The sequence below is a fragment of the Falco punctatus genome (assembly GCF_963210335.1).
Source record: "Falco punctatus genome assembly, chromosome: 4".
NCBI lineage: Eukaryota > Metazoa > Chordata > Aves > Falconiformes > Falconidae > Falco > Falco punctatus.
Window position 1 is genome coordinate 5,150,930 of NC_137583.1, and position 11,758 is coordinate 5,162,687.

The following is an 11,758-nucleotide window of genomic DNA, read 5'->3' on the forward strand; positions in this document are numbered from 1 at the left end:
GTTCTCACAGGTTGGAAGGAGGCTGGGTACAAAAGCACGAAGTAAAACTAATGGTTAAGGATGCCTAACGAACCTGGGACACCCCAGCAGAGAACACCCTTTTGAGGTAGGGTAAAACTGCTCTATGTGCCTACGGTGGCAGCTGTCCTCTAGGAGCTGTTATCTTCTGCATAGCACCAAGTACAGAAAATAACAGCAGCAATTCTTGTCTGCCACAATCCTAGCTCTCAACACAACGCCGTATAGGGGAGATAATTTTTAATGCATCAAGTTCATATACTTTGGACATGGCACAAGTGCCCAAAATCCCCTTCAGAAGCATAAGAATGTTTATTAGTAGTGTTTTCTCTTATGGAAAAAGCGCAATGAGGCTTGGGTTTCACCCTCCCAGGAAGATTTCAGAGCACACCTTCCTGCATGGAAGGGCACAGAACAGCAGTAATTCTCCTGGGACATGGATCTGCACCAAAGCTGTATTCTATTTTTGGAGCTCTACTGGAACGTTTCCAAGACCACCATGACACAATTGCTTCAATATGGGTGGTAAACATGCCTCTACTGTTCCTGCAAACTTTTCTGCACTGTTTGCTGTGCATTCTTTAAGCACAGTTTCTTTATTGGAAGGATTCTTGCTGTGTTGTCACCTCATCCTTGGACCCCTCTCTGAATATACATGTGGGAAAAAGCAAACGAATTCTGTGCTTTGCTGAGCAGATACCATTTGCTAGGCGGAACCCACAGATAAGTAGTCAAGGTGAGAAATAATCTGATGAGACTGCTAAACTAATTCATTTCTAATCTGAGTATCAGTTCAACTGCTTCCACTTACAAAGAAATAAATGCCTCTACCTCTTATAGGTAAGACAGAATCAGCAGTAGAAAGATGGGGGTCAAGGGTTAGCATCCTTAGATAAAGGGAAGAGCTCGTTAACCATTTTAAAAAATTAACTGAGTGGTACTGCCTTCCTCTATGAAGACATGATCAAGGCCACTCATGAAAGGGGGGATCTGACACGCCAGAAACAATACTGTGGTAGCTCTCTGCAGTATCCACTTACCACAACACACAAAGCATACAGACATTAACCCCAAAATTCAGGTACTTCTGCCTAAGAAACTCTTAGGACTCTGTGAAAAGGGGCTCTGTTTTTAACACTTAAAAAAGAAATCCGGCTAATAATAAGGTTGAGATGTATATAACTTCAATCAGACACTAAGAAATTAAGTGCTTCATCTGCTTGTTTTCTGAAGCATACTGTTAAGAGAAACCCAGCAGCACTGACAGTATCAAATGTTACATTAAGAGGGGTAGAAATAGGCACATCAAGCCTAAAGCTTGCATATTACTCCAAACAACATCAAACAGCTACTCATTTTCATCCAGGACCCAAGATCTATTTACTTCTCTCACAGAAGGGGCTTTACAAATGTGTCAGGTACAATGGGCGTATCACAGCTGGCATGGCTAGCATAGGTATTTAAGTCTTTTATAACCATACTCCTTACAAAATGTTAAGTATATTAAAACTTTTAAAGCGTTATGTACTGCTAAAATCAAGTTTCTTGGTATGCTTCTCTGCCTGAATCTTACCTGTCGATAACTTACCAGCTGCATTTATACAAAAATCAAGGTGTAGTTCTAAGACAAGTAGAGCCCACCCTTTTGAAGTCTAGATTTTTGTGCAGCAATTTAAACTTACGCTCAGAAACCAGCTCTAGAGAAAGCAGATCTCCTGCACATTCCTCTGCAGTGTTGTAAATAAGGATCACACACACAGCCCCCTGTGAAGCCTTGTACCAAAGCTCTTTAACAAAAGCCAGTTAATGCTAGAATAATTTTTAGTTAACACTAAAATAATTAGTTAACACCAATTCTTGTTAACACTATAACATGGTCTGGCCTTTATTTCAATAATGTGGGCACTGTTTTCCTGTAAAATTAATGTCTTTTGTACAAAGTAAAGGTGATTCACTGTAGAAGTGGCACAAAATACTGTATTTTATTAACTAAATCAAATATGTACAATTACATTCATACAAGATAGTCAATAGAAGCACAGTTAACGTTTATAATCTAGGATTATGTCTTGTCAAAAGTTTAAACAGTGGCTGTGTAGACATGTTAATGCTACAAGATGCTCAGCAGTTAAAATACTTTATCCCACAGCAGCACAGCAAACAGCTGAAGCCCTACCAGAACTATTGCTGTAGCGCAGTCTAAGTACATAAAAAAATTACGACTACTTTTTAACACACAATTCCATGAGAGACAAACCATGCAACCTTTCATTTAACCTAGCTAAAAACTTCCCTCCTGCAAGCCTGCAAACAACTTATGATTGAGAGCTTGTTTTATTAGGAGTGCCCGTATCTGCTGAGAAACCACCAGCTTTCAGGTGAGTTGTAAGCTAATCCTTCTGGGGAAGGAAAACCTAGTTTTTTCCACTTGGAATGCACAAAGCCAAATATGTATTTTAGGTACCTGTTCAGTACAGGTAAGTACATAGTATTAGTACCTCAACTGAACGTTAAGAACTGCATGCCACTTCCATCCTAATCACAGGGAACTGGATCTCACTCCTGAAGGAGTTGCCTTCCAAACGCAGCCTCTTACTTATCACAACCCAGTATCACCAAAAGGGCAAGGACACCCTCAAGTGCAGCATTTCACCACACTGAATTCCAGCCAGCAGTACTACACTTGAGTTTGGTACCAAGATAGCTGATATACCAGTTTCATTAAGCCTCAATATGCTTAGAAATAGCTTCTCATTTCTCTTCGCGTACCAAAGCTGCAGAGGTTAGGATGGAGCCAAAATGGTCCAGGTGTCATAATAAAGCCCTAAGAAAGGCAGCAGGTTGTATAGTTACCTCCTTGTGAGCAAAATCCCTGCCCTAAAACTATGCAACCTACTACCTCTTCCTAGGAGCCCAATGCTTCCTTTTTGCAGTTCTTCTTACTTAGCAGCTGCTCTGTGAAGTCACTTTAGCTTACCAGCTGCTTTTGGTCTTCTGCCTTTTAGGCCTGGGCACGTACTGCAACCTTGCACTGCTATCACCGCTTGGTAAGTGGTTAACCAGTTTTAACGCTCCAGGCTTAAATGCTCATGAATGGCTCCATTTTCACTCTGACCTACTATGCTAAACTTTCAGTCCCACAAACCATTTTCATGCTTTTCTTTGTTGCTACAGCAAGATGCTAGCACCGAAGCAGTTAAAACTGGGTACACCTAGGACGTCAGAAAGAAAAAGAATGCAGTAAGCTTAAAATGCCTTTTTACAAAATTAGTAACCACTTCAAAGAAAAATTACAGTTCTGAATCTTGGATGCTCAAACTTCATAGCTTTACGCTCCCCAAAAAAGGTGAGGGGTCAATTTTGGCCATTCAACACTTCAATTCTGTATCAAGTCTCACATGCTAGAAGAGCTGGAGAAAAACAAGCAGGCTTATTCATAAAGTATAATCCTAAGTTTCCTCTCCAACTTCTACTAAGCAGTTGGAGTCAAGGAATTTTAATGCATTCTAGAAACTGGGGTCTCAAAACAGTTTAAGTCACAATGTACAAGTCTGCACTACCTGTAGTTTTACATTGAAAACGAAATTGGTTTAGAGTAATTCCCACTCTCTGGAGTATTCCACTCTGTATCTAGGAACATAAGCATTTTCAATATCCAGCCAGCATTGTGCCACTCACCTTGGAAGAAAAGTCATATTAGTCAAATACATAATTTGGGGGTTGTACCATTCACACTGATTGTTAAGCCTGCAAATTCTGTCACTGATTAATCTGATACTTTACAACCCTTTGTTTATCTGACAGATCTATTTTTACTCAATGCAGACATGACTGACTGCAAAGGACCGTGGTTTGTTTTACTCCTCAGGGAAGGCAATAGATTGTATAGTTATCTCCTGAACAGGGTAAAATAACTACCCTACAACTATACAATCTACTACCTCACTCTGACAGAGAAGCATATACTTCAGCAAAGAGCTTAAGTAGCTGACCATAATTTCATTCTAAACAACATTTGATACTTCAGTTAGCAATGTTAAACAACACAACTGGAACATCAGTAACTGGTATTTGATTACCCCACCATACACATATAGGAATCGATCTATTCTTAATTTTTCGCTTGTTAGAGGAGAAAAATTAATGAAGCTTTTCCAAGAACTAGAAAAATCTAAACAAAATTAACTGCAGGTGTTACAGAAATATTTTTTCCTACAGTAAACATTACAAGTACGGAAGTTCAGTAGAATATGACATTCAGCTTAAAATCTAAAAGTTTCCATTGCTGATTTTCTGCTGCTTTGGGAAAGACAGTAGATTGTATAGTTATCTCCCAGTTGTGGGTATGACCCTAAAACTATACAACCTACTACCTCATCCCACAGTGCAGGCATCTTCAGAGTTGATGTAGAGTGTTGCTCTAGTAAAGACAAGTTAGGCTAGCTGCAGACAGCATTTACAGTGTAAAATATTGATCATAGAAAAAGCATCCGCTTACTCCCCCCAGTAATGCAATAAAGCTATTTTAAAGAAAAGATTCCTCAATTTCAAAATTTTACCAATTGCTTGGGTCTTAATATATTTCATCTTTAGACAGCAAGTTGTAGTAGTCATAGCAACTACAGTCATTAAACTTCTGTGAAAGTACTATTTGTGTTCCACAGATGTAACCTCTGATCTGAAATTAGAAGAAAAGTCTATCAGAAACATCGTATGCAGACATAAAACTCTTCCTCTTTGGAACTTCAAAATAATAAAATCTCTAACAGCAGCTATGCAGCTGATTTACATGGATCAGTACAAGGCCTTCACATTTATAATTCTCATTAAATAATATTACACCTAGTAACATTTTTCAGCTATCCTAACAGTTAATAGCTCAAAGAAAACCATGTTCCGTCAAAAGTAATATTTTGTGCTTCTGTTAGTCTTAAATTACATAAAGCCCCATGCACAGGGATCCTTTTATTATAAACAAAACTCAAATAAGATCATGGCCTATACCCTAACATTTAGTTGTTAAACTGCCTTACCAAAAGGCCACTTAAAATACACATTGTTTTCAGATCAGAAGCAAGTGGGTTGCTCTTAACTGCTCCCGATATAACCTTAAAGCCAATTTCCACATTAACACAGCTCAACATGGTCTTGAAGTAAAAAAGTCTTAGAATACTGAAATCAAAATACTTGCCAGACAGATGTGTGACTTACAATCCCCTTCTTAGAAAGGACATCTTGAGAACAGATCTGGAGAGGAAAACTGATCGTTTTGTCAATGTACTTTATAAGACAGCTGAAAATGTTTACAGAAATGCAGTTCTTAAAACATTAAATACACGTTTTACTAGTACTTCATCCCAATTCTAAACTGATGTTTTCAGACCACTCTTCAAACAAAGCCTTGATAGAACAAGAGCGCCCTAATGCATGCTAATGTCCTTGCCAAAAAAACACAACGTGTGATCCAATGCATTAATACACAAAGGGATGACATTATTCCTTGGAACAGAGAAAAAATAAAACTACTTTCCAACCCCCTCAAAGCTTTACTCCAGAATCCTTTATACAAATATTGATGACAAATTTTGGCGAATAACTCTTAAAAATCTTGCTTGTAATTGGTATAAATCCCATTATTTGCTTTTTCTAACTTACACGCTTACCAGCACACATACTTTAGCATGCACAGATGGACACAAGCAGTTGGTCCTAATGCCCATAAACTAGATAGAAAATAAATTAGAAATAAATTAGAACAGTAGCACTGGGACAAAGTCAAACCATTATGAAGCACTGGCACACACCACATCCTTTTGAATCAGCTCAGGCAGAGGTCCTGCTGCCAAGCCGATGTTCGGTAGGGAAGCTGACAGTCCCTTCAGTTCCCTGTTCCTGCACCCACAGCTTCCAACAGCTGAGCAGAATTCACGTAAAGCACCCATTTCTCACCCAGAGAGGCAGCCTGCTAAGGCCTGTCCAGCGAGTCTAGCTGCAACAACAGCCCACGCACTCTTCAGTTTGTTACTTAGCGAGTCTACGAAGACAATGATCTCCCACACGTTTAAGTTCAGAAGGAAATTCAAGATAATCCTGACGATTCTGTGATGTACTGACAATGCTTTAAGCGCTTTGAAAAACTTAGTATGTGTAACTACACAAAAAGCTTATGTCAAAAATGTAAAATGTATAAACTTAACATGTTAGGAAACACTTCTGAATTTTCCTTCTTAAAATTAAGCCAGCACAGAAGGATTGTAATCTCTTGTATTTCACCACCTTTAGGCAATAGTTATAAACCTAACTAACTTGAGACATATCAAACAGCTTTTTTTTTTATTATTTTCATTGACAGTTGGACTTCCCAATTAAGTTCAGTTATTGGAAATTCTAAATCACTTTCTACTGCCACCAGCTCTTCCTGTTCAGTACCTGCAGCTCCTCAAGCCGTAAGAATCTTTCTCCTTTCGCTTTCTTGAAACAAGAAACTTTTTATCTAATACAGGTCTGGATGGGCTGTTTGCTCCTTAAGGTTAAAAACGTCCTTGAAAAAGTATTTCTCCTAATCTTTATCCTGTGGCTATATGCAGTAGACTAGCTTGAGATCCTGAAGTGCACATAGGATATCAGGAAAACCTCATTGTGTAAGAAATATACCTTATGAAGTATCATCAGGTATTGTCTTCTATTACAGAAAAGCATTTTTATTGATACTACACCACTCAGGCATCATTTTTTATTTGGTTTAATACCAGAGGGCTATAGAATTAAAATTCTAGTAAAAAATCTTCTATTGGAAAATCGTTACATTCCACTTTTTTTCTTATTGTTGTTTTACTGTGTAATCATGCAAAGGCTAGCTAATTCACATTCTGCTTTATATTAATCCTGCAGTTTTAGTAGTTTCTAACCTGTGGGTTATTTTTAAGTTTTAAAAACACTGTATCACCTAAGTTGCAATGTCCTTTTACAGAATGAGATCTTCCAGGTGACCTTGGAGGCCTGCTATAAGCTGCTTCTCTGGCATCATGCATTAAGGTTTTCTGGCACACACAGAAGCAGAGAAGCCTGATGTACAGCACACTTGACAAATTATGATCCTGGCACAACCTCTAATGATTTGGTACGTTCTCATCTTCAAGTGAATCTGCTGTTGCATACATCCCCGCTCCTGAAGTCACCATACTGGATGATATCATGCCTTAGTACAGCACAAGGGTTCCAGGGTTATCTACCTGCGTATTCACTCCTTCAACAATAAACACTTAAGACGATGTGAGGTTTTAAGCTGTTAACAAATACACAGTTAATTTTCTTTTTTAAAAAACCGAGTTCGAAGTGCTATTTTTTTTCAGTTACCACGTGCTTGTATTTTTAAATCACTAAAGCGGTGAAAGTAAAGAAAATGACACTGTAATTGTGGAACCGTGGACCTTTCCCATACCACCGGCAAAGCTGCCTCCCACAGCCAAGGGCCGAGGCTCCCGCCTGCAAACAGCTTTCACCACACGATGGCGCTCCAGGATTTCAAACGCCACCACCAACCAGTTCCGCGCAGATTTACACCGACACCGCAGTCCCACCCTCGGCACCGGCGTCCAGACTCCCACGGGCTCCTTCAGTGAGCGAATTCCTGCCATCTTCTCCAGCCACACCTGGCGTACCTGCACTCAAGCACCCCACATGACTACAGGCAGACTTACAAACTCAAGTTTATTCAGTCTGTCAGGGTGGTTTTTTTCTTGTTTGACTGGTGGGGATTGGAGGGCAGGGGGAAGTGAGCAGCATGACTGATGTAAACTTAATTATCCTTTGTATTGCTTCCCCTCACTTCACCCAACTAGCCCTGCGCTGTCAGTCATCACACGCTACAGGCATACCTCATCACCTCCTTCCTAAAGAGGCTCAGTAAAATTACAGTTACTGACATGTAAGTTTCAGTATAAATTAAAATTTTTTCCTCTTCTATATTCAGTTTTGGCTTGTACCTTCCTTTGTATTAACCAAGTGCCTATCTGGCTGGAGCCTTGCTCCTCATTTGTGCCCAGGAGAAGCGACAGTAGTACAATTTAAACAGGCTCTAGCACCCTGAAGTATACTTTCCATGGCTTTCTTGAGCTACCTACCTGTAACTTTAAAACCTCTGAAATTATCCTAAACTGCATAGGAAAAAAAAGTCTCAATAATTTCCATGTTCTCATTTAGCAGCACATAAGTACTCTTAAGCTAATCTCCAACCTGTGAAAGAGAAAAAAAAATAACTCAAATGACAGTTAGGATTTTTAGTCATTACTCCTCTGAAGGAACATCTATTTGCGGATATAACAAAAGTTCCATTTCCTCTCAGTGTGGTCCTAAAAGAAAATGCTTTATCCTCCCAGTTATCTTGTCCACTTTGCAGCACAGAAGAAACCACGTAAAGCTGAACTGAGTTTCCAGAATGAATAGTTCCTACACAAACTGTGCTTTACTGACACATACTATATGCAGTGTGGAGACATACAGATATATTAACTTGAGGTATACAATGCTGTAGCATCCTTCTGTGTAAAATCATTTGGCAACTGTAAATTTGTAAGCAACTTGTTATCTGAAAAGGCTATTTTACTCCAGTGGTTACACATTCAGCTTTAAACATTCAGCAGATAAAATTAAGTGTAACAGGTCAAAGCTGTAAGTTAAAAAACTTTGTGAAGACGAAGACTAAACAGATTAGAGAGCTTCTGTGGTTTTAGTTCTTGTTTGTTTGGGTTTGTTTTTTTTACTTTGTGCCAAGCAAATTCACCTGCACTGAAAATGTGTTGCTTGAGAAAGCAAAAATTCTTTCATCAGAATGCAATGCTTGCCAGCTGAAGTCCAGATGACTTTTATGAGTCCCCTGCTTATGCCCCAAAACTTAAAATTTAGTACTTCTACTTGGAAATGCTTGTCCATTTAGCAGCAGTATACCACAGTTAAATGTAAATCACACCAGAACACTTGTTTGAACTGGCAAATTTTACAAAGAGAAAAGGAGTACAAGCAGTTTCAGCGCACACTATACAAACGCATAGAAGTGCTTTAACTCTAAGCACAAGCAGTACCAATGTACACACACCTAGACAGGGCTATGTGTCCACTACAGTATTTCTTGGAATTTTTCATACAATAGCTAAGACTACTGACTGTCACCAATAATGTATTTATCTAATGTCTCAATTAGGGAATGCCTTTTTTTTTTTAACAAAATCTGTATTCCGTTTACATTTAATTGCTTTAATACAAAGAATTCTGGTTTAAAGTAATTATAACATGGAATATTACTGTTTTGCCACATTTTCAGTTAGTATATTTGATTTTAACTTATTTTGCTAACTATGTAGTTACAGATGGAATATAAATATCCAGAAACCACAGCCTGAAAGAAATTAGAAGTCACTACTGCCCACTCACACACTGAATAAAGCACATCTCCTGTGGAAAAGTATGTGATCGTAATTAATAATTTCTAGTATGAACAAAGTATCAAAGTAATACAAATCATAGCATCTTCCTGTACACATACTCAAATTTACAATGTTAGTATTAAACTATCTGCATCTCAGTGGTACATGTGTTGCAATACTGTACAATGCTGGCAAAAACCTCAGTGAATTTAGATAGTGTGTCGTACTAAGGAAAATGACTGTACTAAAACGTACCAGATTGGCACAAATTCTTTTTGAATAAACATCCGGCAGTATACTGGCAGAAGAAACATATGTAGGAGCACACTTCAGTTTAGCTACAACTTCAAATGATACGAAGGCCTTGGTGTACTTCTTAAAAGCAAATCATCTTGGTTATTTGTTCCTTCTTCAAACAGGAATGCAGGTTTACTTATAAATATATGAATGTATTCGCTAGATTTGTGTCTCTTAGGACATGCAAGTAGTAAGCAGGCTAACTTTTTCTGCATGAAGTTTGCATGTTAATATAGTAACTACACAAATTCAGCAAATAATTAAATTAGTGCACAAGAACATTTTCAACAATGCCATGTTACATTATTAACTGGCAATATAATTAAACATCTACTGCCCCTTGTAAGTCCTGGGAACCTTCCACTACTTTTTTTCCCACTACTAACAACAGATGAAAATACAGAAATTTATCAAACGGAAAGTGAAATAAGGATACGCTTTGTTAGTAGTAGTAGAAAAACAAAGCAAGCGATTTGATGTTTTATCTAAGTTTCCTTTTTCTAAATCTCCAGTCTTATTGTGCAAAGCAACTTCCTAGCATGACCTGCATGAACTGAGGTTCCATTGAAGATATAAAATGTACAACTTGGTGACAAGCTCAGTGAAAAAAATACAATCAACTGTTTCACATCAAAAATATCGTAATACAGCTATTTATTAAGCCCCTCTTCATGAGGCTAGCTATTATAGGGCAAAACTGCTATTAAATCTGTTATTGCACGTTGACTACACTGGAAAGACTACAGCAAGTTTGAACAACCACGGTAAATAACTCCTTGGGTAAATTCAGGCTGTTTAACACCTGAGTGGTGCTGTGAACAGAACATGTCCAATCTGACAGCAGGAGCCACACCAGTAAATCACTGCTCTGGTGAAGCCCCCTGGCAAGTAGGGATGCTTACCCCCTTGGAGAATTAGGAAGAGGATACCCTGTTTCTTGAATATTGCTTAATTAAGTTAAAGAATTATTATTGCTTTTGAAGGGACAGATTCATTTTCTCAAAAATGCTGTCATGGATTAATGTGACCCGTTGTTATGATTAGGCATCGTTCTGTAAGATTTCTATGTACATTTTTAATGGAAGTAATTTTTCCATGCCAGTTAAGGCTTGCCTTAGTCAGAAAACTGGCTGTGGAAAGTTGTATAATTAAAGAAGAGCACAGACTATGCAGAGATGACAAATCTATAAATGAGGATTATCATAACCTTGAACATCAGGTTGAGTTTCCACTCCTACAAGAAATAACTCATAGAAATAGAATGATTGAGTGATGTCTTTCTCTAAAACTAACTGTGCTCACCAGATGAAAGTCACTGTCAGCATGTTAGCGCCGATCAGGGACTGCTGCTGCACCGTGCTAAGGGCAACACTGAAACGTCATGCAAGTGTTTAGTTACAATCAGCACAGCCTACGCTGACAAGCGCTGAAGTTTAGTTTTGTGCCATCCCGTCCCTTGGCCTGCTGTTTATTTGCCAAAGGAAGCAAATTTCATAAGGCATCGTCTTCGGCTCCTGCCCCTCCTCGGGTGTGCATTTAAACCCTCTCACGCCGGACCGTGCGCCGCCTGCCCATCTAGTTCCCAGGCCCTCCCACCTTCCCGCTGCTGCTCACAGCCCTGCCCGCCCCGCCACAAGCCCCTCGGGCCGCCGCTCCCCTCCGCAGGCCAGAGCTGCGCCGTGCCCGGGCCGCGGGCAGGGCCGGGGGGCTCCCCCCTGCGGCCAAGGTCTCCCCTGCCCACACACTTGATAGCGGAAGTGACGTACCCAGGCGCTGACGGCATCCGCGGCCTATCCCCGGCGGGCGGCGGGGCCAACCCACCACTCACGAGCGCCCGGAGGCGGCACTTCCAGGCCTTCAAGTTAGTCTGGAGGAGAGAGGGGGAGGAAAAAGCGGGGGGGGCGGGGGGAGGGGAGGTAAGGCCTCAATGAGAAAAATAACAATAAATGGAGACCCCAGCAGCGCCGGGCGGTAAGGAGGCCTCATCCGCCAGCGGCAACTGTGGCCCTGCCTCCCACCAG

General features: G+C 39.9%; 1 protein-coding gene across 10 annotated transcripts in view; it reads right to left on the reverse strand.

The window, feature by feature from the left end:
* The window catches only part of WNT7A (Wnt family member 7A), a 99,812-nt gene that overhangs the window by 74,574 nt on the left and 13,480 nt on the right, over positions 1-11,758 (reverse strand). For 2 of the 10 annotated variants that reach the window (XR_013928063.1, XR_013928069.1), the window contains exons 3-4: positions 11,504-11,604; positions 1,978-5,265 (exon numbers count right to left, since the gene is read on the reverse strand). The gene's annotated coding sequence lies outside the window, so the exon portion shown is untranslated. Of the gene's footprint in view, positions 1-1,977; positions 11,608-11,758 lie in introns of those variants that run through there. The other 8 variants (XR_013928066.1, XR_013928070.1, XR_013928062.1 and 5 more) reach the window with 7 other exon arrangements.